This window comes from Octodon degus, unplaced genomic scaffold, assembly GCF_000260255.1.
Source record: "Octodon degus isolate 3935 unplaced genomic scaffold, OctDeg1.0 scaffold00114, whole genome shotgun sequence".
Taxonomy (NCBI): Eukaryota; Metazoa; Chordata; class Mammalia; order Rodentia; family Octodontidae; genus Octodon; species Octodon degus.
This window is the reverse complement of record NW_004524690.1, coordinates 3760259-3766352: the sequence shown is the minus strand read 5'-3', so window position 1 is coordinate 3766352 and position 6094 is coordinate 3760259.

The window sequence follows — 6094 nt, the reverse complement described above, 5'->3', positions numbered from 1 at the left end:
AGTTTCCTGATGTACAGAAGGGTGTGGCAGGGGTGCTGTGCTCCACTTTGGGGCCTCACCCCATCACAGCCTCTGCCATCTGTAACGAACGGCTTCCAAGGTAACCTGAGTCTCAACATCCAACTGCCAGATGAGTCAGCCAGGAGCCCACTGCATGTGGCATTTTCGATTGAAATTGGAATTTATTTTATTATTATTATTATTTTTTGGCTCCAAATGCCTTCAAGGCAGGTTTGGCTGGCTTGAGTTGTGGGGATCAAACCACAGCAACCTGAACCTGACTGCTTTGTTGAAGCAGCCACTTAAAGAACTGAGGTAAGGGGCAGGCCCCTGTGAAATTGCAATTTAATAAAGTTTAAAATTTAGTTCTTCGATCTCACCAGTCACTTTTCAAGTGTGACTTGTGGTTGCCATATTAGATAAGAGCAGCTAGAACATTGCCAACATTTTGGCAAGTTCTGCTGGACTGCACTGCTTCAAAGGTCTGTGCACAGCAAGCATCGGGGGTTGATGGCATATCTGGAAGGGGCACACCTCACTTCCGCAGTTCTGATGTTCAGGGAAGGCTTGGGAACTAGGAACATGGAACAGAAAAGTGTCATTGAGTAGGACTAGGAAGAGCTTTCAGGCCAGGGCCACGGCTGGCCTGGGATCCCAGAGGAAGGAGAAAGCTTTCAGCCTTATTTCTGAGGAGGAAATAAGTGTATCTGAGAATGCTTGTGGTAGGGATCAATGGCCGATAGGGTGGGTGATAGATCAAGTGAACTTGGAGTTGGCTTGCTCTCTCTCTCTCTCTCTCTCTCTCTCTCTCTCTCTCTCTCTCTCATAAGTGTTGAGGATCAGACCCAAAGCCTCACCCACCTGTGCCAGGAAAGCCAGCCCTCTGCCAACAGCTCATTTCTGGGAAGCTCCTTATTCTTATAGCCACAGTTGGTGGTGCTTTACAAAAGTCCCCAGAACCTGCAGCTTGGGAGACGCCAGCCCAAAGTGGAGCAGAGTAGTGATGAGGAGCCTCGGCTAGCTGGTTGCTTCCTTAGTCAGCAAGGCCTCTAGTTTGGGCTTTCTGTGAGGCTGAAGGAGGAGTTCTGGGCAAATCCCTCCAAAAGGGCTAGCTTCTGATGATAAGAAGTCAAGGCAGCCTAGTTAAGTTGGACCAACATGATAAATAACAAGATGTCTTGCAACAATACCATGGCTAACATGCTTTTAAGAATTAAATACAAGCTATTTTATGCAGATCCAGGTGGGAGGTGGAGATATGGGGGCTCTGAAGCTGACTGTGCTGGCGGTGCTGCAGCAGTATTGACAGAGAGCACGCATGGCCAGGATGAGCCGGGGAGGGCATACTGTCACCAGGGAGCAATCCCAAGGCTGTGCACACACAGCGGAGGTCAGGTTCAGTGACGGGATGTCATGCCGAGCTTTGCTCTCTGAATTTTAAAAGCAATGAAGTAAAACTGCTGCAAATCAAAAGCAGAAATGAGCAAAGGTTACAGAGGCGTTAGAAGTTGTTTAACTTGTAAAAGAGAAATGTAATAACTGCAAAACACAGAGTCTCACTCCTAGGTGTACAAGGAGCTGTGACAAGGTGAGTAGGAGACCCTCACCTGCATACAGGACAGAGGATGTTGAAATATTCCTGATTGAGAGGATGATTGAATGCCGTCTCCCTGGAGACTGTTAACATGCTAATTAATAACCATCTCCCGTGGAGAGGTTAAACTGTGGGTGAGCCCTGGGCAGGGCCCTGGACCAGCCAGCACAATGCCTGGCAAGAAGTAGTGTTGCATCCCTAAATTCTGGGATGTTCTCCCATGACGTCTGGCATGGACTCACTGGCCTCCCTCACCTATGCAGGGCCTCACTGAGGTAAGGGGCAGCACCTGCTGTTTCCTTCCATGCTGGAGGCTCAGTCCGTGCAAATCTTGGCCTCTACTGCTTTACTCTTTTGTCCTTAGAACAAGCTTTCATGAGTTGGGAAGATCATTTCACCCTCGTTCCTCCCGTCAGCATGGCCTGCAAGGAGCTGGTGCTCTCAGCCACACTTCCAGAGGCTACTTCTCCTGACCACTCCATGTGATGCAAGACTCACCAACCCTAGAGGTCCATACTCAGAAAGCTTTGGCTCTTTCTATAGCCCTATGTCATGGTTTAGATCTAGAATGACCTCTGAAAGGCTCCTGAAAGGCAGTTGGATCATGGCACCCTAATACTCACCAAAGGATTAATCCCCTAATCTGCTGATAGCTGAGAGTACTGAGAGGAGGGAGGGCCTTGGTGGAAGAGGCAGAGTGTGGTGAGGGTGTGCTCTGACAGGTCTCCTGCCCTTCCATCCTGCTCTTCCTGACTTGGAGCCGGCTGACCAGGGCCTGAAACTGTGAGCCAAAATAAGCCTTTCCTCCTCAAAGCTGCAGGTGCTGGGAATTGTGTGGCAGCGACAAGGAAAGTGACTACGATGTCAAACCAATACAAGAATGGTATTTTAGCCTCTGCCTGTAACTCCATTATTTATTCTCAAATGTTGCCACTCTTGGGCAAGGAAGAGCTGTGCTATTTGGTGAGGTTGGTGTGTGTGTGTGTGGGTCTTTCAGGGCCCCAGCAGCCTGGCTGCCGCAATATGATAATCATCTCCATATTTTTTAGCCTAGAATCCACTTTCAACGCCTATGGGAGCTTTACAAAATATAAATAAACAAATTGAGCTATGTTGTTTCTTTCCTAAAATCTTCCACTGATTTCCCATTGCAACTGGACTCAGACTAAAGTCTCCATGATCCAGAATCTGGCCTCCTTCTCTTCCCTTCTCCAGCCGTGATTCAGGTCACTACCATGACATTCAGGGGTCTTGCTGCTACGTGGACACCAGACTTGATAGGGTTGTGGGGACCTGGAAGTAGCTTTCCCACTGTCCAGAAATTCTTTGTTGTCATGCATGGCTCTGCTTCCCTCCCTAGACAGCATTCCCACCCCCACCAAACTGGTCCTTGCTCCAGCTCTCTCCCATGATCCTTTTGTTCTCTCATTGGCACCTGTCATTATCTGACATTAGCACATGTAACACCGGCTTCTTCCTTTATTCTCTTTCTTCCTGACTAACAGAGGAGCCTTCTCATGAGAGTAGGGATTAGATCTATCCTCATCCCCTTGTATCCTCAGAGCCTGGCATAATCACTGAGTAAATATTTGTGCATGAATTAAAGAGAGAAATGGCAAGAAGAAATAGCACATGCATGGAACAAGCTCTGCACTATGAGCCAAGCGGCGTGGGAATTTGGATCTTGCCCACCACTAATGATTTGTGAGCTCCTGTGCTGGCCACTCAGCCTCTGCTCACCCTGCCTCTGCATCCTTTCCATGGGAGGGTGTTGGAAAGGCCGGAGGTCCCCTTGGGGCACTCCCTTGCTGCTCTTCCTCACTCGGATTTGCTGGCTTCTTAGGAAAGGCTGTCTTCCTAGGCCAGGTTTCATGATATCTTCCCTGCTGCCCACTCCTCTCCAGTATTTAGTATGGCAGCTGAATTATTTAACTGTGTGTTTAGGGACAGAGTTTGAAGGGCAAATAAGATAACAAATGAAGTGGTGCTCTTTACAACATTCTTTTCGCTGCTGAGGATTCTTGAGCTTTTATTTTTCTTGGGCATCTTGACTGTACCAACATAAAGAGTAAAACAAATCACATACACAAATCAAACCTTCAGCCCTGCCAGAGCGGCTGCCACCCTGAACAGGAGCAATTTTAAATGAGAAGATTATAGCTGCAGCTAATGGAGCAGCAGCTAAAAACACTTGTCCTGGGCTGGCAGCACCAAATGCCCCTTATCACCCTCTGCGAGCGTATTATTTTAATATTAAACACAGGAAATTGCGAAGTTATTAAAGTCACATTCAGACTTGCCTCCCCTCTCCTCGTCCAGTGACAGGCACGTATATTACTAGGCTCCTCCTCATTGTGAGCAGGCCCCCAGCAGCCTGGCTCTGCAGTTTTATCTCCTTTGGTACCTTTCCTTGAACCTTGCAATAAAGTCTCCTTTTAGAAGTACAATACGTTCCCCCAACCCTATTCTTCTGGGGCTTTTATGACTCACAATTGACAAAGGCCTCACTAATGGAAATGCAAATTTCCTACCTGTCAAAGACTGAAAATGCTTTCTGAAAACACTGGCTGGCAGAAAGTACATTAACATGTGCATGTTAGGGAGAGCTGCTTCCAATGAATCTGAGGGATAAAAATGTTTATTTGATGCCGGGATAGACATTTTTAAAAGAAAGGAGTGATTAGATTGCCCATGCAGACAGGACAGCCCCTTATGAATGTTCAGCGTTTGGCCTTTTGGTGCCAGCGTGGGCATTATTCAGATTCCAATAACCCGACACTGCTTTTATAAAACCTTTGATTTAGGGGCCAGTTGGAGCCAGATAGTTGGGTGCTCTGGATCTCTGCTTTGTTTTCTGGGTAAAACTCAGAAGCCTGTCCAACTGGCACAGGACAATGGTGGGTTTGTCGCTTCTGAGCGGTTAAACAACTTGTTACTGGCCTCTGTATTCATCACCATCTTCTTTTACTGCCATCATTATCACTGCATGTGAAGAATGGCGGTGATGTGGGGTTTCAGCAGCGCGCTGGCTCTGAGGTGGGCCTGGAGAAGCCGGCCTGGCAGCCTGCATCTGTTCGCAAGGGAGGTACTGGCACTGCACTACTGCAAACAGGGGCTTCAATTTTTTGTCAGTTCTAGAGGCTTTAAACAAACAAACAAAAAATCAGAAAGTCAAGGCAAGTGTGTTCACTTGCCCAGTCCCTGGCTTGTAGATGGCTGCCTCGTCCTCCTGTGTTGTCTCTTCATACCACCTTCTCTCTGTCCTGTCTCTATGTCCAAATTTCCCTATTTTCCAAGAGCATGGGTCTTATTGGGTTAGGGCCCACCTTAATTGTCCCACTTTTACTTGATTATCTCTGTAAATAAGGCTACATTCTGAAGTCCTGGAATTCAGGACTTCACATGTGAACCCGAGAGTGGGAATAGACACAGTTCAGCTACCCACCTGGTGATGAGCCAGGAGCACAGGTTCAGCCAGTGCTCCTTCTCCAAGGACAGCGGGTAGAGATGAGAGAGTGGTGGGCTGTCCCCTGCCCTCGGCTGCCTGTTTCTGTCACTGCAGCCTGCCAATGGGGCGACTGAAGCTTTCCAAGGACCCAATTATGGATAGGGCTTCTCCTCAGCAGCCCAGCAGAAGTCCTAATATTCAACTGAGCAGTTTAATTACATTTTAAATGCACCCTAATCATGATGACACTGTGGCAGTGAGTTGATGAAAGTGACTTTCCCTGTGGAGAGCCATTCTTTAAGCAAGAGAGCTGCTCCCAGGGACAAAGTGTGGGCATTTCAAAGGGAACAAGGGCAGGAACTCCCTACACTCAGTGCTGAGTAGCACCCTTCTCCCTGGCTTAATGGGTGGCTTGGATATGGGGCTCAGTGTGAGGCTGCACCCAGTGGGTTGGCTGGGATGTGTTCTCAGCCTGCGGAGGGCAGGCCCGAGGGGCTGACCCCAGCCCCTGGGAACATCCTCTGAGGCAGGACGATTTATGAGGAAGTTAGAACTGATGGAAAAAATCAACTGTATCTCATGTACTTGGCTGTAGCCTCATAAATGTGAAAGCCAGCAAGGTTGTCACCCTCCTTCTATTCTAACATGATTTCAGGAAGAATCATAGGACATTATTATTATCATTTGGCCTGAGACAAGAGAAATATATTGTTTCAGAGTTATGCAGTCTGAAAGTCTGAAGTGAGGGTGTTGGGGAGCCAGGTCCCTCTGAAATCTTTGGGGAGCCTTTCTGCCTCTTTCCTGTCCCTGGTTTGCTGACAATCTCAACATAATCCTCCATCTTCACATTCTTTTTCTTTTTCTTTCTTTTTTAATGTATTTGGTACAGTGTCATACTGCACAGCTGTTTTCAGCCTCCCCAGCACTGGGATTACAGGCGTGCGCCACCATACCCGGACTCTGTCGCCAGCTCAGCACACCCAGGGATGTGCTGACATGGCATGTTGTGCCAGGGATTGAACCCTGGTCCCTGTGCTTGCCTAAGCAAGCAC